This window comes from Mustela lutreola, chromosome 12, assembly GCF_030435805.1.
Source record: "Mustela lutreola isolate mMusLut2 chromosome 12, mMusLut2.pri, whole genome shotgun sequence".
NCBI lineage: Eukaryota > Metazoa > Chordata > Mammalia > Carnivora > Mustelidae > Mustela > Mustela lutreola.
This window is the reverse complement of record NC_081301.1, coordinates 77,130,358-77,157,373: the sequence shown is the minus strand read 5'-3', so window position 1 is coordinate 77,157,373 and position 27,016 is coordinate 77,130,358. Positions and strand designations below refer to the sequence as shown.

Below are 27,016 nucleotides of genomic sequence, written 5' to 3'. Positions count from 1 at the left end.
ATGAACCTGCCATCTTTAGATAAATAGGTGGGGATGGAACAAAGGCCTAAAACTGTTAAAACACTTGCCAAAATTCACACAGCTACCAAATAGCAAAGCCAGGATTTGAAGCCAGTCTTTCTGACTCCAGGCCCTAAACTCTTAAGCACCTTGATAACTAGGATTTCAAATCTTTTCACATAGGTAGATATCAATCTGGAGCTCAAATATATCCTGGGAAAGGAATTATATAAATTTATAATTATTGAGAAAAAATAAAGGAAAATTATTAATATTCCTAATAAAAATGAATCCTCCTAGCATACAAGGCTTCCAAGTATGGAGGTGTGGCTTAAGGGAAGGGCCAGGAACCTCTGTGTGCACTCCAACACTGTGTGTGTGTGTGGGGGGAGGAGTCAAGATGGCGGAGAAGTAGCAGGCTCAGACTACATCAGCTAGCAGGAGATCAGCTAGATAGCTTATCTAAAGATTGCAAACACCTGCAAATCCATTGGGAGATCAAAGAGAAGAAGAACAGCAATTCTGGAAAGAGAAAAACAACCACTTTCTGAAAGGTAGGACTGGCGGAGAAGTGAATCCAAAGCGACAGGAAGATAGACCCCGGGGGGAGGGGCCGGCTCCCGGCAAGCGGCGGAGCAACAGAGCACAAAATCAGGACTTTTTTTTTTTTTTTAAAGATTTTATTTATTTATTTGAGAGGGAGAGACAGTGAGAGAGAGCATGAGCGAGGAGAAGGTCAGAGGGAGAAGCAGACTCCCCATGGAGCTGGGAGCCCGATGCGGGACTCGATTCCAGGACTTCGGGATCGTGACCTGAGCTGAAGGCAGTTGTCCAACAAACTGAGCCACCCAGGCGTCCCCAAAATCAGGACTTTTAAAAGTCTGTTCCACTGAGGGACATCACTCCAGAGGCTAAACCGGGGCGAAGCCCACGCAGGGTCAGCGTGGCCTCAGGTCCCGCAGGGTCACAGAAGGATGGGGGTGTCTGAGTGTCGCAGAGCTTGCGGGTATTGGAATGGGAAAACCGGCTACAGAGACAGAGCCGACAGTAAGATCACAGCTCGGTGTTACCTTGAACCGGTCGCAGGCTCAGTGAGCTCGGAGCGTGGCTGGAGGTCAGGTAGACGGGAGTAACTGGGCGCTGTTCTCTGGGGGTGCACTGAGTTGTGGGATCTCGGTTCCTCCGGGCTGGAGACCAGGAGGCTGCCATTTATATTACCGTCCTCCAGAACTCTATGGAAAGCGCTGAGGGAACAAAAGCCTCTGAAAGCAAACCCGAGCAGATTACTCAGCCCGGCCCCTGGTAAGGGCGGTGCAATTCCGCCTGGGGCAAAGACACTTGAGAATCACTACACCAGGCCCCTCCCCCAGAAGATCAACAAGAAATCCAGCCAAGACCAAGTTCACCTACCAAGGAGTGCGGTTTCAATACCAAGGAGAGCAGCAGAATTCCAGAGGAGGAGAAAGCAAAGCATGGAACTCATGGCTTTTTCCCTGTGATTTTTTTTAGTCTTGCAGTTAATTTAATTTTTTTCTTTTTCATTTTTTGGTTTTTTTCTCACCTTCTGGTAATTTTTTTTTTTAACTTTTACCCTTTTTAAACGTTTTTTAACTAGTTTATCTAATATATATATATTTTCCTTTTTATATTTTTCTTTATTCGTTTTCTTTTTCTTAATTATCTTTCTTTCTAAATGCCCCAATCAAAAGACACAGGGTATCAGAATGGATAAAAAAACAAAACCCATCTGTATGATGCCTCCAAGAAACTCATTTTAAGCCCAAAGACACCTCCAGATTTAAAGTGAGGGGGTGGAAAAGAATTTACCATGCTAATGGACATCAGAAGAAAGCAGGAGTGGCAATCCTTATATCGGATCAATTAGATTTTAAGCCAAAGACTATAATAAGAGATGAGGAAGGACACTATATCATACTCAAAGGGTCTGTGTGTGTGTGTGGTACTGTGTGTGTGGATGTACCTGAATGTGGATATAGGAAGGGAGCTGAGGTGCTCTGATGGAAACAGGCGTGCTGAAGTTGGGAAATACGCCTGGGTCTGATACCTGATGGACAAACACAAGCAAGTTCAACTAGTGCAGTGAAAAGCAAGGTCCAAGCTCCAGTAGGATCAGAAACCAAGAATTAAGGTAAGAATTTATGATCATAACCAGAGTTGGAGAGGATGCTCTGTGTATTATTTTGTAAATATGTTGTGTTCTACTTTGTGGATATAGAAATTGAAGTTGAGAAAATATAGACACATTGCCCAGTGCCAGAGACAGAATGTGGCAGAACAAAGATTCAAACCTCTTCAAGTAGCAAGATGAAGACAAACACTTCCATGAGTAGGAGAGTTCAGATGAATCTAGACTATTAGGAAATTTACCAAGGTTCGGTGAAAGCAGAGGGCCAGTTGCCCTTACCATGGCCTTCAAAAGGAAATACTCACATCTGGCATCCTATTGTCACATTCTGGGAAAGGAGAGAGCACTTGTTTTTAAATGAAGCCACTTAAATTTCAGAATAGGAAGACAAGGAGAACAAAACAGATTAAAAGCTTTACTATCTTGGAGGGAACTGTTCAAACTATTCAGGCACACACAAAAAAAAAAAAAGAAGAAGAAGAAGAAGAAGGAAGGAAGTAGGGAAGAAGGAGGGAAGGAAAGGAAGGTGTGGGGAAGAAAAGGAGCAAGCAACAGAGAGAGGAAGAAACGGTAAAATGAAATAAAAAAGGGAAAGACAGAAAAAAGAAAGGAAGGAGGGAGAAAGGAATGAAGGAAAAACAGTGAAATGTTGAAGGACATGGGCCCACCACAAATTAGAGCCCTGAGCAGTGAATCTATAGACAGCTGTCACTGAAGGTTATTTTCAGATACTGAAATAAAATAACACCCTTATCTTCTTTGCCCCTGTAGATCATGAGTTCTGGAGATCATGGCCAATAATAACATACAAATTTTGATAATTCTCCAAGGACTTACAACAGTACTGTGCATACAGTGGGTGTTGAATAAATAAAGGGTGACATTGATTGGTAGTCTTTTCTCTAAAGGAAATTTATCTCCAATTCAAATCTCCAACATAACACTGAGCAAGGTTAATCTTCATATTCCCACAGATGGAGAGTAATGGGATAGGCCTAAGTAGGCAGAAGTGCATCAGGAAACCAAATTGGGAAATGATAGCTATTGTCACCCAGGGAATTGCCAAAAATGGATGTCAGTCATGGTCCCCAGCTCCAGTGCCTGAACACTATTTTCCCTGCAGATACAAATACACTGGTGAAAGAATACTGACCAAAATAAAAAACACATAATAAATAAAGTTTTAACAAATTATTGAGAACTGACTTCCGGGGCACCTATGTGGCTCAGTTCATTAAGCATCTGCCTTTGGCTTAGGTCATTATCCCAGGCTCCTGGGATCCAGCCCCATACCGGGCTCCCTCTGCTTCTCCCTCTCCCTCTGCCTTCCACTCCCTCTGCTTTGGCTCTCTCTCTCTGTCAAATAAATAAAATTTTTAAAAAAGAAAAGAAAACTGACTTTAGCAAGTTGGTCATGAACAGCTCTTAGATATGAAAAGCTCTTAGTTTCTGAAAGATGGCAGCAGCCAAAATGCTAAAGGAAGGTGACAGGCGCTTCCTCCTCCTCATTCTCAAACCAAATCTCAGTCAAAACACTGCCATACATGCACACAAGTATTGAACAAATGCATGTCAGCAAAGTGGTTTGGGTCCTTTGTAAATAAACCTCCCTTAGCAAGCTGACACTAAGCTCATACAACCTGCTCTGTAAACTTGAAGAAGCCGTAACTCTGTCCTTTCAGGGACTCCTAAATACTTCAGCCAGTCCCTGCATCTTAATTAGCATTCATTTCACCAATGGGAGTCCATTTCTAATAAACAGTATGCTGACTAGAAGTTGCTAGTTTCTCCAAAAAGCAATTATTTCTAATATCCATTATGCCAGTTAACAAATAATGACATAAGGATAAAACCATGTCTTTAATACTTACTTCTGAAATGTGGCCTTTGTTATATACTGTTAGATGATCACCTCTGATGTGGGGATTCCTGTTTGTAACAACCTGCCCCTTGGGAGTAAGACCAGCACTCATGTTTACATTATACTAGCTTTCTGTTGAGTATTTATAGTATATAACAACATAACATAAATGATGAACCATATTAAAATACTCTCCCTTTATTTTTATTAATAATGATTTTAATAACTGGCAAGTAAATACATTCCAATTTTCACATTAAATATATTTAATATTTTCTTCTTCTTGAATGGGAGAGAATATGAGACCTAATTGTCTATTATTCATATGTACACAAGAAGACCCAACCTAGCCACTCCAAGATAATTTCATACCCTGTGATATGACCTATACAATATTTTGAGCAGCTACTTTCATGTTTGTCTTTTTAGTGGAGGGAACACACATCAACAGGAATCACTCTGTTTTCTAATTTCCAGGTGTGGCTTAATCCCCAAGACCACAGGCCTTGGAAAGCCCATTGTCCTCCATAAAACTTCTGTAAACCCCCAGAGAATGTTATAGTCTTCTGTCCCCTCAGGCTCTTGCAGGCACATGAAGCTATATGCCTGGATTCACTGTGGTTTAGGTTATGGGTCTCACCTGCCCCCGTATCCCAAACCTTTTCTCATCACTTGACCCTAATATGGAAGTGAGTTCCTTGCACCGATTTTCAGAATATGCCCACATGCATTTTCTTTTTTTTTTAATTTTTAATTTTTTATAAACATATATTTTTATCCCCAGGGGTACAGGTCTGTGAATCACCAGGTTTACACACTTCACAGCACTCACCAAAGCACATCCCACATGCATTTTCTTATTCATTCACTCATTCACTCATTCAATGTCTTTACTGAAGATCTAGCAAAATTGAGATGTTTATATTTCCCAAATCCAAAACTATAAAATTTAAAACAAAAATACTTATTTTGGCTATTCTACCACACAGACCAATGTCCCATATCTGGCTGCTTACTGGTCCTCTGTGACAGTAGAGTTATTGGTTTTATGACATATTAGTTACATTATTTTATAGAGCAGGGTTCCATACTGTCCTTTAAAATCTCTCTTTCCTCAACCCCAGTCAGCGCTTTCAAATTTTGCACCATTGGGTGGTCTTGATTTTTCCAGGAACATACAACTTTTCACAATTGGGAGGAACAACAATAAGCAAAGATACGCAACATAGTGGCCATTTGAAAGTCGCATTATATGTGAGAAAGAAATACCAGGAACATTCAAATCACAGGACAATTATCTAGAAATCTCTAATACACATTTTCTAACTTTCAATCTCTGAGTTATTTACATAAGAACTATTATCCAGGAAAGGTCATTTCTCCATTCTTCTCCTCTAATGTTGAAACAGTATATTATTATTTTTTCCACATCTAATTTTGTGATACATGACCTTTCTTCAGTTTTCTAGAGAAGAAAGATTACTTTATTTCCAACATGATGAAGCTCTTACTCCCCTAGAGACAGCTTTTCTCATTCTATTCAACTCTCTGAAGATGAAAAACTAACCCTTTGAGATTATAAAAATAATCCATGGGTATGTTTATCTTCCCCCGGGGTCTGGACTGTAAGGTGACACAGAAAGAAGCTGGCATATTTATTACCAATAAATTCCTCATGTTTGTTCCCTTTATTATTATAAAAAAGATTAATCTGAGGTCCATTTGCCTATCCAGATGCAAATGAGGGAAATGTGTGTGGGTGTCTGTATCTTCTGATGTCTGAGTACTGCAAAATCCAGAGAGTTCTAGCCCAAGAGGCATGGGGAAGCCATGTTTGCTTCAGAGCAGTCCTGCCCAGATGTGTGTGAGAAGTCTGGGAAGAATGAGTTGCCTAGAACTGTACTTTCAACTGTGTAGAAATATGTTTTGTGAAAGATAAGCAGCAATGAAATTGCAAACTTATAGAGGCACTACTTCTCAATTCTAAAGGAATTAGCTGAGAACTTATTAAAATATAGTTTCTAATTCATCAGATCTAAGATGGGACCAAAGAGTCTGCATTTCTAACAGACTCCCGGGTGATGTCAAATGCTACTGGTCCAAGACATTAGAAACCAGTGGAAGTCTTTGCATGGACTCCAGAGGACATTCTAAACACAAGCTATTTTGAGTTTTAGTTCATTGTTACAAAGGACTTCAAAGCTATATATATTTTTTAAATGTCTGGATGAAGTCAAACTGTTTTAAAGGTTTTTATGGAAGCAAATGGCCTACGTAAAAAGTGAGGAAATCATGTTTCATGGATTTTTCAGAAAGCCATTTAACCACCATCCAGACCAAAAAAGAGCACTTTACCAGCATCCCTGAAGCCTCTTCACACCTACATCTAAATCACTACCCTCCCTTCCCCCTTCTCAAAGGCAATTAGCATCCTGATTCCTGTAAGCAAGGTTGGTTTTTACCTCTTGTAAACTTTAGAAAACAAAATTGTGCAGTAAGTTCTCTTATTTCTGGTGTCATTCACCATTATGTTTGTGATATTCATCCTCATTATTGTATGTAGTTGTGTTTTGTTCCTCTGTACAGGAGTTTAGCAAACTTCTTCTTTACAGAGCCAGATAATAAATAGTTTTCATTTCGACTGCCATAAAGACTCTGTCAAAATTACCCAACTCTGCCGCTGTAGTATAAATACAGCGCTAGATAATCCAGAAACAGACCTGGCTCTGTTCCAGTTAAACTTTATTTACAGAAGCAAGGTCATAGTTTACTGACCCCTCCTCTACTATAGTCCATCCTAAGTATATATCATCATTTATGTCTCCATTTCCTTCTTAATGAGTAAATTAGTTTTTTATTGCTGCTATAATAAATTACCACAAATTAAGCAGCTTAAAGGAAAACAAATATACCATTTCTCACTTCTGTATGTCAGAGTCTGGGTGGCCTCAAGTTTCCCCCACTCTGGGTCTCACAAGGCTGAAATCAAAGTATCAGGGAGCCTGGGGTCTTATCCAGAGGCTCTGGGAAAGAATTACTTCTGAGCTCATTCTTGTAGTTGGGAGAAGTTGGCTTATTGTCATCATAGGACTAAAGTCCCTGTTCCCTTCTTGGCTATCAACTGGAAGCTGCCTTTAGCCCCTCAAGGTCTCTCTTTAGTCCTTGTACATGGCCCCCTCCATCTCATAACTGGAAACAACTCAGCAAATGCATCTCACACTTGGAATCTCTCTTCCAGGGGCTTCATTTTTTTAATGTTTTATCTTTAAATTATTTTCCTCATCAACCGGTTTAGGGTATGGTATGAAGGACAGATGAATAATTATTATTATTTTTTTTGTCTGGATATCCAACTGACCCAGAACTGTTTATTGATAAGATTGTTCTTTCTCCATTGCTCCATGGTGTCAAATAAGTCAGTTGCCATGTATATGTGAGTTTATGTTTGGACTACTTGTTCCATTGGTCTAGTTCTCTATCCTTACACTACTAATGACTATAGCTTTATTACAAACTATCTGATAGTATAAGTCTTTGAATTTTGTTCTTTGAGATTGTGAGTCTGGCAGATTTTGACCTGAGACTGATTTTGATTGACACGTGCCACCTGATAGAGGGATTGTGGGGATGGCTTCCATCTGCCTCTTACCACTGAAACCACCAATACCACTATAAATAACTGAGGATTCACTCTATGAATTAATTAGTTTGCTATGCATTGCTAGGTAATTTTAAACTTTATCCCAAAGGCAAACAGGAGTAAGTAAAACAATTTAGGCAATGAATTAAGTTTTTTAATTGCTTTTTTAATAAAGAAGTTAGGTGAGAACAACATGGTTAAGTTTTACTTTAAACAAATACATGAATAATAATAAAGTAGATGGGTGAATCTGGAGTTTACTGAAGTGGTTAGGTTAGAGATGACAGGACCCTGAAATAAACCTGTGATAAGAACAGTATAGGAAGGTGGTAGAGGTAAAATAATAATAATAATAATTTAATGGATGCTACTTGGAGATTAATTATAACTGTAGTGTTGACTCCAGTAATGAGGGACATGGTTCTCAGCCAATACTACTGACAAAGAATTCAGGAAAAGTTATATATAAAGGTAATGGGTTGAGTATTGAGTACATTGAGATTAAGTTGCCTGCAACCTATCTAAATGGGAACATTTATCAGAAAGAGGGGTTGGTGCTCAGCAGAGAACTCAAAGCTGGAATAGGCTTTTAGGGGGGTGGGTTTCTGCAATTAGATAATAATTGGAGCTACAACTAAATCAGATCACCTAGCAAATATGTACAAAGCAAGGAGAAAAGAGTACTGTGAATAGAATCTCGGTGAATTTCAACATCTGTATAACATGCTAACAGAGAGAGAAAGAGAATGACTTGTTTTAGAAGTGTAGAGGGAATCAGGAACAAACAATAATCTTCAGTCCACCTCATGTTACAACTTACTTTATAATAATAGAACTATTGCCATCTCTACATAGCAGTTGCTTTACTTAAAATACATAATGTATGGAAAAAAATATTAACCTTGTCTTTGTCCTTTCCAAAAAAATTCATTAAAATAGTGTTTTCTATAGTTGAAGCATTACCTCTGATGTTAATCAAATTATATGAACACAACAGAGATTAACTGATGAGGAACGATAATAATTTTCATGATGCAGTGAGGCAGCCTCATTTTAATTAAAAACCAATAATGACAGAGAAGTGGGAAGAAAAAATTTTCAGCTGGGAATCATGTGCTCAGGACTACAAAGAATAAAGAATGATTTTCTTGGAGCATGGAGATGGTTACTTAGACTGAGAGTAAGTTGGGTACCCTCTCTTCAATCCAGGGTTCTATTTGCATGTACTGGTGAGCACTGGGTATCTGCAGCTTCTGAAGATGATGTTGGGAGCTCCTAGTGATCTCTCTGTAGTTTCCTAGCAGGGCCCCTACAGTGAAATGCCTGCAATGTGGATAAAAGTGAAATGCAAGGCATGCTGGGACAGGAAAGCCTCTCTACCAGCCAAGCTGTCCTCAACCTGTGAAGAGTCTGTTGCCCTCTGAGCTCTTGAACACAACAACCAAAGGCCATCAGTTCATGAGTTCCATGTTCATTTCATCCAGTAAAAGAGTTGCTTCATCCACAGGGCAGCAAAACAATATAAAATTAGAGGAGAGAATCAAATCAATAGACAGTCCAGCAGGAGACAGTGAGTGTTTTCCTTTGAGCTGTTAGCAGTTGTGCTGGGTGAATACAGATAAGTTGATAAATGGCTGATTCGATAGACTGGTAGCAAACACATGCTTTGTCAGAGATGACTTTTTAAGTCACCATACATCAAACAGACAGTGTCAGCCTTTGAGGATAAACCTGTGAAGCCTTGTTGTGCTCTTTGAACTACCTGAGACCCAGAGACTGATAAAGGGCCTGAGTGTTCCTCTGAATCCACTGGGAAGATTGAAGACTTCAAAGAGGAGCACCATCATATCCAAAGGGAAATACATTGATTGAAAGAACTAGTGTGAAATAGTCTTTAATAATTACCAGAAAGCTCGAATTGACTGGTGTTTTGCTGAGCTATATTTTATCTTTATTGGATTAACTGTGACACAGTAGGTTATGTCAAAGGGAATCTGCATGAATATTAAAAGTAAATGTGTGAATAATAACTTACATTAGATGCACTAGCATGCAGTAATTTTTATTCACCTACATAATTAGATTAAAAAAAATCTACTGAATAAAATACATTGTCTTACTATAATCTGGTTTGAAAATATCCAAAAGTTATGGCCATAAGGATGTTTGCTGGTATTTTACATATAAATACATAATTCACCCTAAGAAATGTTTTCCAAAAGGTCCCTGATAGCTACAAGAGTTGGTAAGAGTGAATATTAACAGTCTGAGGCCAGTAAGAAATACCCTTAAGGTCAAATAAGACTTCCACAATGTTGCTACCAGAGTAAAACCACCAATATGTAACTTTTATGTTCATCTCAGGGAAATTATGTGGGATAATAAATTACCTAGGAAAATTAACTTCCAGAAGGCCCTTATCTGCAATTTAAAAGCCCACCATGATTATTTTTATATGTCCATTTTCCTTTGTCTACTCTAGATCTGGAAGATAAACATTACTTTTAATTGAAGCCACACTCCTCTTTTGAGCTGGGCAAAGCTGGCATCGAGATTCTTCTGGTAGATCTCAAAGCCTCCTGGTCTTTAGGCTGGTAGCTTCCCATCCTCCACCAGCATCTCCCCCAGAGGGTGTTTTACATTGCTGCAGAAATTCAGCCAGACTCTGCTGTTAACAAGAGGAAGTTGTTCCAACGTGGATGCGGGGGACTCCCCCTCCCGTCTTTCTCTCTGCTCTTGGCAACTTCTGAATATCCTGGGCCACTGCAAAAGATTGTCCATGAAGAGGAGTCTAAACGTGGCTAATGTGGCTAAAATGTGGCTCAGCAAAGTATGTGGGAGGAATGGACATCAATTCTCCTGGTTACGCTGGCAGTTGTAGCTGGGAGCTCTCCCCAGAAGGCCACATGGCTCATCAAGCAGGTGATGCGTGGGGTTTATGCTCATGCTGATGGTCGGGCTGCCTGTCTTCCCTGGTCCCCACAGCTCTTCAGTGTGGAGAAGAGATGGTGCTGGGCTCTTTCCGCTGATCTTGCTTTCCTCCACGTAGTATCCTGGATTTCGGTTCCCTCCCTCACCCAGCTCCTGTTTTCCCTTCCCACCCCAGTGCCCTTGGACTAGGTGGCCACATGCCCTGATTTGTCGGAGTCCTGGACTGGCCTACTCACTTGGTCCCAGAATAATAATAACGCCTCCTTTCATCCTCATCTTTTACCTGTGTGGGCATTAAGTGATGTGGTCACACTAATTTTGCCCAGTATTGACAAGAAGGTCATTGTCTGGCCCAGTCTTCCCTTGTAATCTGCTGTTACAGCACAAACCTGATTCCTTGTGTCTTGTGGGGTCCTATGCTTGATTCTTTTTTAATTTTTTTAATTTCTTTTTATTTTTTAAAGATTTTATGTATTTATTTGACAGAGATCCCAAGTAGGCAGAAAGGCAAGCAGAAAGAGAGAGAGAGAGAGAAAGGAGGAAGCAGGCTCCCTTCTAAGCAGAGAGCCCAATGCGGGGCTCGATCCCAGAACTCTGGGATCACGACCTGAGCTGAAAGCAGAGGCTTTAACCAACTGAGCCACCTCAAGGAAGGATGGGCCAAAAGTCTTCCGCCAAGAATTATTCTTGCCTCATAATCATTCAAATCTGTGTGCATTTTGGCTCTGAAGCAAGCTCTCTGCATAGAAAGGGTCAGTGGAGGAGACTGGTTAAAAGCAGCAGCAAATCTCTCCCAAGGCAGGTCTCACTGTGGCACCGGAGCTCCACGTACTGCGCTTCTTGAGGCTGCCTTAAACCCTGGAGCCCAGCTGGCCCAGAACCCAGGCGCCAGTCTGCTCCCCAGAGCCTCTGGGCTGCAAGGGCTGCAAGGACCCCCCTCGGCCAGAGAGCCATGGAAGAGGCTGCCAAGATGAGACTCATCAGGCTGGTCCCCTTGCAGCTTCTCATAGGAGTGAGAGTTGAAGGGAAAGGACAGAGAGAAAAATCTGCAAATGGAACTAGAGGTATGTATTTAAAAGATGAATAAGAACAAATGATTCTCTTCTGAAAATCTAATTCAACATGTATGCATCAGAGCAGAAATCACTGAAGCCAGGTTCTCATGAGAGTTAATTATAGCGTGTAAACAGATAACTAGCCATTATAAATGGAGAGTGCTTTAGGATTGTCAAAACAATCGCACCGAAATGACCCCGGCGCTATCTTATCTCCATCATACATTCAATATATTTGTGGACCTGTATAGATAAGAGGGAGTTAATATCTCAAAAGCAGGGCTGTTTTTTCCCTGATCGAGTTAGGTGTTTTTCAGTGATGGATGAGGTCAGTCCGTGACCAGCAGAATTTGTCAGAATTAACACAACTGTTCCTATGTGCGGTGTTTGGGTTGTGATTTTCATTTGTGGTTTTATTGTTCCCTTCTCAACATTTCATGGCACTAGCAGATGTTTCCTAAGCACGCACCCCTGTATTATGTTACATCCCTTTGCAGAATGATTTTGGGCCAGGGCATCCCATGAGGTTACAGCTAGTGAATCTTGTATAATTTTTTTCCCCTTGATCAATGTAATGTATGCATGTAGTAGAAAATCAAGTAGAATAGACTGGCTTATAAAATACAGTGAGTGTCTGTCAACTCCCAACTCCCCACTCCACTTTCCAAGGGCAATCATGTTTCTTCCTGTTTCTTCTTCTTTTGAGAGTTAAACCTAAAAACAAATTATTCAGATCCTTGTGTAATTCTTGATGTATAAACTTTATGTATTTTCAGTTTAACTCCCTTCCATACTCTCTTCCCCATTTCTCAATTCTTAATAGTTATATATTGTTCTTAGTGCTTTTAACAGTTATGTTTGAAACTGAAAATGAAATACATAGCCCCTGATTTCATGTTCCACACAATTTTGAAAATACAGAATGAATCTGAGGCACCTGGGTGGCTCAGGCAGTTGAGTGTCGCCTTTGGCTCAGGTCATGATCCCGGGGTCCTAGGATCCAGCCCCACATTTGTCTCCTTGCTCAGTGTGGAGTCTCCTCCCTCTGCCGCTCCCCTGGCCCATGCTCATATAAATAGATGAAATGTTTTAAAAAATATATAGAATGAATCCTAAGAGCAACTTTGTAAAATAAGAATTTTAAATGTGTCTATCCTTCCATCTCTCTCCTGCCCACCCTTCTACTTCCCAATCTATTTTAAACATTTAATTGGTCTATGTGTCTGTTTTTATGCCAGTGCCATGCTGTCTTGGTGATCACAGCTTTGTAATAAAGCTTGAAATCAGGTAACATGATGCCCCCAGTTTTATTTTTGTTTTTCAACATTTCCTTAGCGATTCGGGGTCTCTTCTTATTCCATACAAATTTTAGGATTATTTGCTCCAGCTCTTTGAAGAATACCGGTGGAATTTTGATAGGAATGGCATTAAAAGTATAGATCGCTCTAGACAGTATAGACATTTTAACAATGTTTATTCTTCCGATCCAAGAGCATGGAATGGTCTCCCATCTTTCTTCTTCAATTTCTTTCATGAGTGTTCTGTAGTTCCTCAAGTACAGATCCTTTACCTCTTTGGTTAGTTTTATTCCCAGGTATCTTATGGTTCTTGGTGCTATAGTAATGGAATCGGTTCTCTAATTTCCCTTTCTGTATTTTGATTGTTAGTGTATAAGAAAGCCACTGGTTCTGTACATTGACTTTGTATCCTGCCACATTGCTGAATTGCTGTATGAGTTCTAGTAGTTTGGGGGTGGAGTCTTTTGGGTTTTCCATATGAAGAATCATGTCATCTGTGAATAGAGAGAGTTTGACTTTTTCATTACCAATTTGGATACCTTTTATTTCTCTTTGTTGTCTGGCTGCTGTTGCTAGGACTTCTAATACTATGAGGAACAAGAGTGGTGAAAGTGGGCATCCTTGTCTTCTTCCTGATCTCAACAGGAAGGCTACAAGCTATTTCCTATTGAGGATGATATTTGCTGTGGGTCTTTCATAGATAGATTTGATGAAGTTCAGGAATGTTCCCTCTATCCCTATACTTTGAAGCGTTTTAATCAGGAACGGATGCTGGATTTTGTCAATTGCTTTTTCTGCATCAATTGAGAGGACCATGTGGTTCTTCTCTTTACTCATATTACTTTGTTCTATCACATTGATTGATTTGTGAATGTTGAACCATCCTTGTAGCCCAGGGATGAATCCCACCTGTTCATGGTGGAAAATCTTTTTAATGTGCTGTTGGATCCTGTTTGCTAGGATCTTGTTGAGAATCTTCGCATCCATATTCATCAGTGATAATGGTCTGAAATTCTCCTTTTTGGCAGGGTCTTTGCCTGGTTTGGGGATCAGGGTAATTCTGGCTTCACAGAAAGAGTCATGGACCCTCAACTGTATGGTCAATTAATCTTCGACAAAACAGGAAAAAATATACATTGGAAGAAAGTCTCTTCAATAAATGGTGCTGGGAAAACTGGGCAGCTATATGTAGAAGAATGAAACTCGACCATTCTCTTACACCATACACAAAAATAAACTCAAAATGGGTAAAAGACCTCAACATGAGACAGGAATCCATCAGAGTCCTAGAGGAGAACATAGGCAGTAATCTCTTCGATATCAACCACAGCAACTTCTTTCAAGATATGTCTCCAAAGGCAAAGGAAACAAAAGTGAAAATAAACTTTTGGGACTTCATCAAAATCAAAAGCTTCTGCACAGCAAAGGAAACAGTCAAAAAAACAAAGAGGTAACCCACGGAATGGGAGAAGATATTTGCAATTGACAGTACAGACAAAAGGTTGATATCCAGGATCTATAATGCACTCCTCAAACTCAACACACACAAAATAGACAATCATATCAAAATATGGGCAGAAGATGTGAACAGACAATTCTCCAATCAAGACATACAAATGGCTATCAGACACATGAAAAAATGTTCATTATCGCTAGCCCTCAGGGAGATTCATATTAAAACCACATTGAGATATTACCTTACACCAGTTAGAATGGCCAAAATTAACAAGACAGGAAACAACATGTGTTGGAGGGGATGTGGAGAAAGGGGAACCCTCTTCCACTGTTGGTGGGAATGCAAGTTGGTGCAGCCTCTTTGGAGAACAGTGTGGAGATTCCTCAAGAAATTAAAAATAGAGGGGCGCCTGGGTGGCTCAGTGGGTTAAGCCACTGCCTTCGGCTCAGGTCATGATCTCAGGGTCCTGGGATCGAGTCCCACATCGGGCTCTCTGCTCAGCAGGGGCCTGCTTCCCTTCCCCTCTCTCTGCCTGCCTCTCTGCCTACTGTGATCTCTCTCTGTCAAATAAATAAATAAAAATCTTAAAAAAAAAAAAAAGAAAAGAAAAAGAAATTAAAAATAGAACTTCCCTATGACCCTGCCATTGTACTCCTGGGTATTTACCCCAAAGATACAGATGTAGTGAAAAGAAGTGCCATCTGTACCCCAATGTTTATAGCAACAATGGCCACGGTTGCCAAACTATGGAAAGAACCAAGATGCCCTTCAATGGATGAATGGATAAGGAAAATATGGTCCATACACACTATGGAGTATTATGCTTCCATCAGAAAGGATGAATACTCAACTTTTGTAGCAACATGGATGGGACTGGAAGAGATTATGCTGAGTGAAATAAGTCAAGCAGAGAGAGTCAATTATCATATGGTTTCCCTGATTTGTGGAGCATAACAAATAGCATGGAGGACATGGGGAGTTAGAGATGAGAAGGGAGTTGGGGAAATTGGAAGGGGAGGTGAATCATGTGAGACTATGGACTCTGAAAAACAATCTGAGGGGTTTGAAGTGGTGGGGGGGGTGGGAGGTTGGGGTACCAGGTGGTGGGTATTATAGAGGCCACAGATTGCATGGAGCACTGGGTGTGGTGAAAAAATAATGAATACTGTTATGCTGAAATTAAATTAATTTAAAAAATTTAATTGTAGCTATTATTTTGGCTACAGGTTGGCTACAAAAGTTTACAAGCATGGCTGTAACAATAAATATTGCTCATTGTGAAGTTAGAACATGCGAGAGTTAAATTTCGTTGTCTGCAGTTCCTATGACACCACTGTCCCCCCTGCCCCCTGATCGTCTAAATCACAATGCTCCTAGTAATAAAGTCACTGGTAAAATTTCTCCTTTCTTTCCCTCTACCAATAAATCAAAACCATGCCATATTATGGGTTGTTTTGCATTTTGGCCATGAGTTGTATTTTTTTTTTCCTGGGCATTTCCTATTTTTTTTTTTTAATAGTTGAAAGAATTATATCCCTTCATTGTATGTCAAATGTTTTGGAGATTCTCATTCTCTTTCACTTAATATGCATACATACCTCCTGAAGATATTTTACTTGCATCACTAACCCATGTTCTAATTTGAACTTTTATAAGCTTACTACTCAACTAGTCTCTTAGAATTTTATTTTATTGGATCTGTAATGTCAATAAATTCCCTCCTTTGGGTGTTGGGGTATATCCACAAATAATTTCTTCAGATATGGTAAATAAGAAATAAAGCTCTTGTGTTCTTACCTACTTAGAATGATTTTGTTTTGCTCAGAATGTGATTTGATGTGGGTTAGGGTTTTTTGTTTCATTTTTTAAATACATACTAAGCAGTAATGGTTACTGATTTCTTTTATTGCAAAGATTCCTTATTCTCCATAGCTTTGGGGTTTTGTTGTTGATTTACTTTTTTATTTCTTTAATACTTTCCTCCTCTCCTCCTCTACATTCTCTCTGCTTTCCCTCTCTCTGGATATCTTATTAGATAAAGGTCTAAACTTCTGGGCTGATCTTCCATATCTTTTATTATTCAGCTAGTTTTTCTTTCCTTGTCTTTTTTTGCTTTATATTCTGGAATCTTCCAAATTTTCTATTAAGTTTGTTATTATGGATATCATATTTTCAATTTCCAAGAGTATTTTTTCTTCTCTGATCATTTGTTTGCAACCTGTTCTTTTATGGGTGGCATCCCATTTTGACTCTGAGAATCCCAATCATATTTTTTCAAAAAATATTTTATTAATTGAAATGCTTACTGAGATCTTTGGGCTTCACATGCAATCATAAAAAATAATATTCACATTACCTAAAAGCATTGTGAAACTATAGTATAATATCACAACGAGGATAATGATAATCCACTAATCATATTCAGATTTCCCCAGCTTTATTGGACTGATTTGTGTGTGTATGTTTAGTTCTATATGATTTTATCACATGTACAGGTTTGTGCATCTGTTGGCACAGTCAAGGTACTGACTCGTTATCACCACGAGGATCCCTCTAGTTTCCTTTTTACCTTCCACTTCCTTTCCTACTCCCTTCATCTACTAGATAACCACTAATCTGTTCTCCCATTCCCACAATTTTGTCATTTTAAAATGTTATATAAATTAGATCATGTAACTTTTTCCTTTTTTCACTTGGCATAAATTACCTAGAAATTCACCCAAGCAGTATGTATTTTTATTGATCTCTCGTTCATTTTTGAGTAGTATTCCATGATACATATGTAACACAGTTGAACTGTTCCCCAGCTGAAGGACATTTGGGCTATTTCCAGCTGGGGGCTATTATGAATAAAGCTGCCATGAAATATTCATGTACAGGTTTTGTGTGAATATACATGTTTATTCCTCTGGGAAAAATACCTAAGTGCAATCACTGGGTCATATGGTAGTTGCATTTTTAGTTTCATGAGAAACTGTTGAACTCTTTTGCAAAGTGGCTGTGCCATTGAACATTTCTACCAATAATGTATCAGTAAGCTGGTGGTTTCTCTGTATCTTCACCAGCATTCTGTATTCACTGTTTTCATTTTTTAGCTGGTCTGATAGTTGTATACTCATATCTCATAATTTTTAAATTTGAATTTCCTCAATGACTAATGATGAATATCATTTCATGTGCTTATTTGCTATCTGTATATCCTAGTGAAATGTCATGACATATCTTTTACCCATTTTGTAATTGGGTTCTTTGGTGCTTTTCCTGCTGAGTTTTGAGAGTATTTTATATATTGTAGATATTAGTTCTTTATTGGATATGTGGTTTGTGAAAATTTTCTCCCAGTCTGTAGCTGGCTTTGTCAGCCTCTTTATATGGGTGTTTACAGGACAGAAGTTTTAAATTTTGATGAGGTTCAATTCATCAACTTTTCCCTTTCCCTCCCATTGTTATTATTTACTGATTTATTTATATTTATTAACATAAAATGGATTATTTGCTTCAGGGGTACAGGTCTGTAAAGCATCAGGCTTATACATTTCATAGCATTCACCATAGCATATGCCCTCCCCAATGTCCATAACCCAGCCACCCTATCCCTCCCCACTCACCCCCCAGCAACCTCAGTTTTTCATGAGATTGAGTCTCTCATGATTTTTCTCCCTCCCTGATCCCACCTTGTTTCATTTTTTCACTCCATACCTTCCACAACCCCCTGCCCCGCCTCTCAAATTCCTCATATCAGAGAGATCATATGATAATTGTCTTTCTGTGATTGATTTATTTCACGTAGCATACTGCCCTCTATTCCATCCACGTCCTTGCAAATGAAAAGATTTCAGGGTTTTTTGATGGCTGCATAGTATTCTTGTGTGTGTGTGTGTGTGTGTGTGTGTGTGTGTGTGTGTGTGACATCGTCTTTATCGATTCACCTTTTGATGGACATTGGGGTTCTTTCCACAGTTTGGCTGTTGAAAACATTCCTGCTATAAATATTCAGATGCATGTGCCCCTTCGGATCACTACATTTATATCTTTAGAGTAAATACCCAGGACTGCGATTCCTAGGTCATAGGATAGCTCTATTTTCAACTTTTTGAGGAACCTCCATGCTGTTTTCCAGAGTGGCTGTACCAGCTTGCATTCCCACCAACAGTGTAGGAGGGTACCTCTTTCTCCACATCCTTGCCAGCATCTGGCACTTCCTGACTTGTTAATTTTGGCCATTCTGATTGGTGTGAGGTGGTATCTCATTGTGGTTTTGATTCGTATTTCCCTGATGCCCAGTGATGTGGAGCACTTTTTCATGTGTCTGTTGGTCATCTGGATGTCTTCTTTGCCGAAATGTCTGTTCATGTCCTCTGCCCATTTCTTGATTGGATTCTTTGTTCTTTGGGTGTTGAGTTTGCTAAGCTCTTTATAAATTTTGGATACTAGCCCTTTATCTGATATGTTGTTTGCAAATATCTTCTCCCATTCTGTCGGTTGTCATTGGTTTTGTTGACTGTTTCCTTTGCTATGCAAAAGCATTTGATCTTGAGGAAGTCCCAATAGTTCATTTTGCCCTTCCTTCCCTTGCCTTTGGAGATATTTCTAGGAAGAAGTTGCTGTGGCTGAGGTGAAAGAGGTTGCTGCCGGTGTTCTCCTCAAGGATTTGGGTGGATTCCTGTCTCACATTGAGGTCTTTCATCCATTTTGAGTCTATTTTTGTGTGTGGTGTTAGGAAATGGTCCAGTTTCATTCTCTTGCATGTGGCTGTCCAGTTTTCCCAACATCATTTGTTGAAGAGACTGTCTTTTTTCCACTGGACATTCTTTCCAGCTTTGTTGAAGATTAGTTGACTATAGAATTGAGGGTCCATTTCTGGACTCTCTATTCTGTTCTATTAATCTATGTGTCTGTTTTTATGTCAGTACCATACTATCTTGATGATGACAGCTTTGTAATAGAGCTTGAAGTCTGGAATGTGATGCCGCCGACTCTGGTTTTCTTTTTCAACATTTCTCTGGCTATTTGGTCTTTTCTGGTTCCATATAAATTTTAGGACTGTATGTTCCATTTCTTTGAAAAAAGTTATGGTATTTTGATAGGGATTGCATTAAATGTATAGAATGCTTAGGTAACATAGACATTTTCACAATATTTTTTCTTCCAATCCACGAGCATGGAACGTTTCTCCATTTTCTTTGTTATTTCCTCAATTTCTTTCATGAGTACTTTACAGTTTTCTGAGTACTGTTTCTTTTCCTCTTTGGTTAGGTTTATTCCTAGTTATCTTATGGTTTGGGGAGCAATTGTAAATGGGATCGACTCCTTAATTTATCTTTCTTTTGTCCTCCTGTTGGTATATAGAAATGCAACTGATTTCTGTGCATTGATTTTATATCCTGTCACTTTATTGAATTCCTATATGAGTTCTAGAAGTTTTGGAGTGGAGTCTTTTGGGTTTTCCACATAAAGCCTTATATCACCTGCAAAGAGTGAGAGTTTGACTCCTTTTTTGCTGATTCAGATTCCTTTTATTTCTTTTTGTTGTCTGACTGCTGAAGTTAGGACTTCTAATACTATTTAGAATAGAAGTGGTGATAGTGGACAGCCCTGCTGTTTTCCTGACCTTAGGTGAAAGATCTCAGTTTTGTCCTGTTGAGAATGATACTTACTGTTGGCTCTTCATAGATGGCTTTGGTGATACTGAGGTATGTACCCTTTATCCCTACACTTTGAAGAATTTTGATCAAGAAAGGATGCTGTATTTTGTCAAATGCTTTCTCAGCATCTATTGAGAGTATCATATGGTTTTTGTTCTTTCTTTTATTAATGTATTTTATCACAGTGATTGATTTGCGGATGTTGAACCAACCTTGCAGCCGAGGAATAAATCACACTTGGCCATGGTGAATAATCCTTTTAATGTACTGTTAGATCTTATTTGCTAGTATTTTGGTGAGAATTTTTGCATCTGTGTTCATCCAGGATATTGTTCTGTAATTCTTTTAGATGAGGTCTTTGTCTGGTTTGGGGATCAAGGTGATGCCAACCTCATAAAATGAGTTTGGAAGTTTTCCTTCCATTTCTATTTTTTGGAACAGTTTCAGGAGAATAGGTATTAATTCTTCTTTAAATGTTTGGTAGAAATCTCCTAGGAAACCTTCTGGTCCTGGGCTCATGTTTGTTGGGAGATTTTTGATGACTGCTTCAATCTCCTTACTGGTTATGGGTCTGTTCAGGTTTTCTGTTTCTTTCTGATTCTCTTTTGGTAGTTTATATGTCGCTAGGAATGCATCCATTTCTTCCAGATTGTCAAAGTTGCTGGTGTATATTTGCTCATAATATGTTCTTATAATTCTTTGTATTTCTTTGGTGTTGGTTGTGCTTTCTCCTCTTCCATTTATGATTTTATTAATTTGGGTCCTTTTTCTTTTCTTTTTAATAAGTCTGGCTAGAGGTTTATCAGTCTTATTAGTTTTTTCCTAGAACCAACTCCTGATTGATTTGTTCTACTGTTCTTTCAGTTTCTATTTCATTGTTTTCTGCTCTGATCTTTATTATTTCTCTTCTCCTGCTGTATTTAGGCTTTCTTTGCTGTTCTTTCTCCAACTCTTTTAAGTGTAGGATTAGGTCGTATACTTGAGACCTTTCTTATTTCTTAAGAAAGGCCTGTGTGGCTATATACTTTCTTCTCAGGATCACCGTTGCTGTGTCCCAATGATGTTCAAGAGTTGTGTTTTCATTTTCCTTTGTTTCCATGAATTTTTCTTCAATTCCTCTTTAATTTCCTGGTTGACCCATTCATTCTTTAGGAGGATGCTTTTTAGCCTCCATGTATTTGAGTTCTTTCCAACGTTCCTCTTATGGTTGAGTTCTAGTTTCAAAGCATTGTGATCTGAAAATATGCAGGGAATGATCCCAATATTTTGGTACTGGTTGAGACCTGATTTGTGACCCAGGATACAATCTATTTTGGGGAATGTTCCATGTGCACTTGAGAAGAATGTGTATTCTGTTGCTTTGGGATGGAATGTTCTGAATATATCTGTGATGTCCATCTAGTCCAGTGTGTCATTTAAAGCCCTTATTTCCTTATTAATTTTTGCTTAGATGATCTGTCCATTTCAGTGAGGGGGGTGTTAAAGTCCCTTACTATTAATGTATAATTGTTGATGCGTTTCTTTGACTTTGTATTAATTGTTTTATATAATTGGCTGCTCCCATGTTAGGGGCATAGATATTTAAAAGTATTAGCTCTTCTTATTGGATGGACCCTTTAAATATGATATAGTGTTCTTCCTCCTCTCTTATAGTCTTTGGCTTAAGATAATTTATCTGATAGAATGATTGCCACTTCGGCTTTCTTTTGATGTCCATTGGCATGGTGAATTGTTTGCACCCCCTCATTTTAAATCTGATGGTGTCTTTTGGTCTAAAATGAGTTTCTTGCAGACAGCATATTGATGGATCTCGTTTTGGTTTTGTTTTGTTTCTCCATTCTGATACCCTGTGTCTTTTGTTTGGGGCATTTAGCCCATTTACATTCAGGATAACTATTGCAAGAAAACAATTTAGTGCTATTTTATTGTCTGTAAGGTGACTGCTACTGTATATTTTCTCTGTTCCTTTCTGACCTGTTACTTTTAGGCTTTCTCTTTGCTTAGAGGACCACTTTCAATACTTCCTGTAAGGCTGGTCTGGTGTTTGCAAATTCTTTGTTTTGGTTTGTCCGGAAGCTTTTTATCTCTCTTTCTATTTTCAACGATAGCCTAGCTGGATATAGTATTCTTGGCTGCATATTTTTCTCGTTTAGTGCTCTGAATATATCACGCCAGTCCTTTCTGGTCTGTCAGTTCTCTGTGGATGGGTCTGCTGCCAGTCTTTTGATTTTGAGGGGAGCTCTCTTTGCCTCCTGGATATTGATGCTCATATGCTTTGCCAAATTAGGGAAATTCTCTGTTATAATTTGCTCCAACAGACCTTCTGCCCCTCTTTCTCTTTCTTCTTCTTCTGGGCTCCCAATTATTCTAATATTGTTTTGTGTTATGGTATCACATGTCTCTCAAATTGACCCTTGAAGCCCAGTAGCTGTCGATCTCTTTTTCTCTGCTTCTTTATTCTCCATCATTTGTACTATATCACTAATTCTCTTTTATGCCTCATTTATCTAGCAGTAAGAGCCTCCATTTTTTATTAACCTCATCAATAACTTTTTTTTATTCAACTTGGTTACACTTTAGTTCCTTTATTTCTCCAGAAAGGGATTCTCTGGTATCATCCATGCTTTTTTCGAGCCCAGCTAGCACCTTGATAATCGTTATTCTGAACTTTAGTTCTGACATCTTACTAATGTCCACATTGATTAGATCCCTAGCTGTCAGTAATGCTTCTTGTTCTTTTTTTTTGAGGTACGTTTTTCTACCTTGTCATTTTATCCAGGCAAGAATAGATGAATGAGAGAAAATACTAAAGGGTGGCAATGGCCCCAGTAAAATATATACTAACCAAATCGGGAGAGACCCAAAACCAAGTGGCAAAGAAAGGAGGGGAAAATAAATAGATAGATAGATAGATAGGACTGGTGAATAGAACAGGGCCACACACCTGATTCTGGGTGCATTTTAGTCTGTTAGAAGAAACTGCCTCCCAAACATTAAAGAAAGAAAAACACATATGTCACACACACACAAATGTAAACATGACAAAGGGATGGAATATGACTGTAAAGATGAAAATTTAAAAAGATTCTAAAAAGGAATTGATGATAAGTTGGTTGAAAAAATAAAAAAAAGGAAAAAAGGAAAGAATGTGATCATGCTGGAGACTAGAACAAAGCCATGCACTAGATTTAGGGTATATTTTGATCTCAGAAGAAACTGTATTCCAAAATTTTAAAGAAAAACTTGTATGTATACAAAAATAAGGTTAAATACAATTAAGGGATAGGATATGACTATAACAATAAAAATTTTAAAAGATTTTCAAAAAAGGTATTGGTAATATAAAATAGTTAAAAACATTAAAATAGGAAAGTGGAAAAAATTTTAAAAATAAGATAAGAAAAAAGAAAACTAAAAATATTTAACTTTGAAAGACTTAAGAATCATGGGGGGTAAAGCCATGAAGTCTATGTGTTGTATTCTGTAGCTCTGAAGTTTTGCAGTTCTCATTGATGGGTGAACTTGCTCTTGGCTGAATGTTGCTGTTGACCTTCTGGGGGAGGGTTATGTTGCACTGATTCTCAAATGTCTTTACCCAAGGCAGAATTACACTGCCCTTGCTAGGGGCCAGGCTAAGTAATCTGCTCAGGTTCATTCTCAGTAGCTTTTGTTCCCTGATCACTTTCTGTATTGCTTTGGAAGAGGAGAATAATATGGTGGCTTCCCAATCTCTGTCCCCATAGGGACCAAGAGCTCAGGGCCTGACTCACTGCACCCTCAGAGAAAAGCAGTCAATCCCTCCTGTCTCCCTGGTCTCTGGCCATGCTCCAAGCTCATCCGGCCTGTGACTGATCGTTTCTATCTCTGATGCACAGCCCCATTTGGAGTCTCCAAACCCAGCAGATTCCTACAGTGCGCTCCTGCACTGCTCCTCCTGGGGGAGGAAGGTGAGTCTCCCTGGATCTGCCACTAGTGGAGTCCCTGCTCAAAGAGCAGTGGTCCAAATGTGCCTTGGATCACAGTTTAAGGTGGCCCTGAGCTGAAGACCCATCCCTCAGATCTGTCTCTGCAGCTGTCTCTGATACCTGGGGACTCTGCCACACTTGGGCACTCCTGGTCTTTTTTGTGACCCCATGGGTCCTGAGACCACACTGTCCCCTCAAGGGCTGCACCATGCTGCTTAGCCTCTGGAGTGACATCCTTCATGGGAGCAAACTTATAAAAAGTTCTGATTATGTGCTCTGCTGCTCTACAGCTTGCCAGAAGCCAGCCCTGCCCCCACAGTCTATCTTCCTGTATATCACCTCACATTCACTTCTCCGCATGTCCTATCTTCCAGAAAGTGGTCACTTTCTCTTCCTAGAGTTGCTGCTCTTCTTCTCGTTGATCTCCTGTTGAGTTTGTAGGTGTTCAGAATGGTTCGATAACTATCTAGCTGGATTCCTGGGACCTGAACGATATTTAGGTCTCCTACTCCTCCACCATCTCGCTCCTCCTCCCTCCCATTGTTTTTCATACTTTTTGTGTCAAGTCTATGAAATGTCTATCTCTAATTTTTATAAATTTACATTTTACACTCATATCTATGATCTATTTTAATTTTTTAAATATTTTATTTATTTATTTGACAGAGACAGAATGCACAAGTAGGGTGAGCAGCAGGCAGAGGGAGAAGGTGGAACAGGCTCCCCGTTGAGCAGAGACCGTGACATGGAGCCCAATCCCAGGACCCTGGGATCATTACCTGAGCAGTAGGCACATGCTTAATGGACTGAGCCACCCAGGCACCACTATTTTGAGTTAATTTTTATACAAGGTGTGAAGTTTCAGTCAAGGTTAATTTTTTTTTAACCTATGGATATCAATTACTCCAGCCTTTTTGCTGAAAAGGCTGTCCTTCCTTTAGTGAATTACTTTTGGATCTTTGCCTAAATCAATTGCACATATTTGTGTGGATCTATTTCTGGGTAATCTTTTCTGTTCCACTGATCTTTGTGTCTATCCCTCTGTCAGTACCATACTGTCTTGATTACAGTAGCTATATAGTAAGCAATAATATGTGATACAGTGACTCCTCCCACTCCCTTCAATGTCAAGGTTGTTAGCTATTCTAGGGCTTGTGCTTATCCATATAAATTTTAGAACAAGCTGGTCTATGTGTATAGAAACACCTGGGATTTTGATAGGACTTCCATTAAGCTGACAGATCAGTTCAAGGAAAATTGACATCTTTTGTATGTTGAGCTTTACAATTCATGAACACTGCATGTCTCTCCATTTTTAGGTCTTCCTTTATTTCTTTCATCAGCATTTTGTAATTTTCAGAATACAGATCTTATATATATATATTTTAACTGTATATCTAAGTATTTCCATTTCTTTGGAGTGATTGTAAATTGTATTGTGCTTTGTATTTTGGTTTCCACATGTTCACTGTAGTATACAGAAATGGGATTAATTTTTTTTAAGATTTTATTTATTTATTTGACAGAGATTACAAGTAGGCAGAGAGGCAGGCAGAGAGAGAGAGAGAGGGAAGCAGGCTCCCTGCTGAGCAGAGAACCCTATGCAGGACTCGATCCCAGGACCCTAGATCATGACCTGAGCCAAAGGCAGTGGCTTAACCCACTGAGCCACACAGGCGCCCAGGACTGATTTTTTTGCATGTTGATCTTATATCCTGTGACCTTGCTGAATTTATTAGTTCTAGATGTTCTTTTACAGATTTTCTGGTATGTTGTTCTAGAATCTGTGAGACAATTTTATCTCTTCCTTCCAAATCTGTATGCTTTTTACTTCATTTTCTTCATTGCAGTAGCTAGAATTTTCAGTACTGTTGAGTGAGAGTGGTGAGAAAGGACATCCTTGCCTTGTTCTTGATCTTAGAGGGAAAGCATTCTGTCCCTCACCATGATATTAATTGTGTATTTTTTGGTACCTGCTACTTATCAAGTTGAGACAATTCTGCTCAATTCGTAACTTGCTGGAATTTTTATATCATTAATGTGTGTTGAATTTTGTCAAATGTTTTTTCTGCCACAAAAAGGAGATTTTTTTTCTCATATAGGTGTTGATATGGTGGATTATATTGATTAATTTTTGAATGTTCAACCTGTCTTCCATACCTGGAATATATCCAACTTAGCCATGGTGTATAATTCTTTTTATATGTTATTAGATTCAAATTTGTTAAGGATTTTTACATTTAAGTTCAGAAGAGATAGCAGTTTATAATTTATCATCTTTGGCATTGATATCAGGGTAAGGAGGTCTATGCCATCTTGTCCAGAATGGAAGTCTTCAATCACAATGTTTAAAGTTCTATTCTGTTACTTATAAATTTTCCACATTTGTCTATGTTTGCCTTTCCTCCTCCATACTTCAATATTTCTTAAATACATAGTGATTCTTAATTTTCTATCCATATTAAGTATGGAGTATGAGGCAGCCTGAATAGACCTTCCATGTAAGTGGGTGGGGCTTGTCTCCTTCACTTTACATTTATAGCCAGAGAACAAGCCATCAGTCCATTGAAGTATTATTAACAACTTTCTGAAGGACAAAAGGCTATTTTAAAAATCAGAAAGAACAGAGCAGAAATGCTGGCCCTTCAGTATACACAAGGAAATCTGCTGATCAGAAGGAAAATGAGAGGTGTGAGCCACAGCAAGGGAGATGGAAAGGAGAGGTGAAAAGATGTAATGAAAGCACAGGATTATTTCAAGTTCTACATTTAGTTATCTATTTTTTCTTCTACCCCTTCCCTTTTCTGTTTTATCTACAGATAAGATCATCTCAAAATAAGGTGACAATATGATTGACAGCACTTAGGGCAGCTATCTTAGTGGCTAGACTCAAGAAAAAAATTCTACTGCATTATAGCTTTATAGATATCCAGAAATTAAATGGCTCTCTCCTAGCTTACACACTCATGTTTTCAGGTTGCTATTTTGAATCAAAGTCTAGTAGAATATGTTACAAAAT

General features: G+C 38.9%; 1 long non-coding RNA gene across 8 annotated transcripts in view; it reads right to left on the bottom strand.

Annotated features, from left to right (window-relative positions):
• Positions 1 to 27,016, bottom strand: part of LOC131813115 (uncharacterized) — a 68,057-nt gene that overhangs the window by 13,231 nt on the left and 27,810 nt on the right. For 2 of the 8 annotated variants that reach the window (XR_009346612.1, XR_009346613.1), the window contains exon 4: positions 1,071 to 1,244. The exons of 1 other annotated variant lie outside the window; for it this stretch is intronic. This is a non-coding gene — a long non-coding RNA (uncharacterized LOC131813115). Of the gene's footprint in view, positions 1 to 1,008; positions 1,028 to 1,070; positions 1,245 to 7,792; positions 9,143 to 9,688; positions 10,411 to 12,328; positions 12,348 to 12,927; positions 14,282 to 27,016 lie in introns of those variants that run through there. 5 more of the 8 variants (XR_009346618.1, XR_009346614.1, XR_009346617.1 and 2 more) reach the window with 5 other exon arrangements.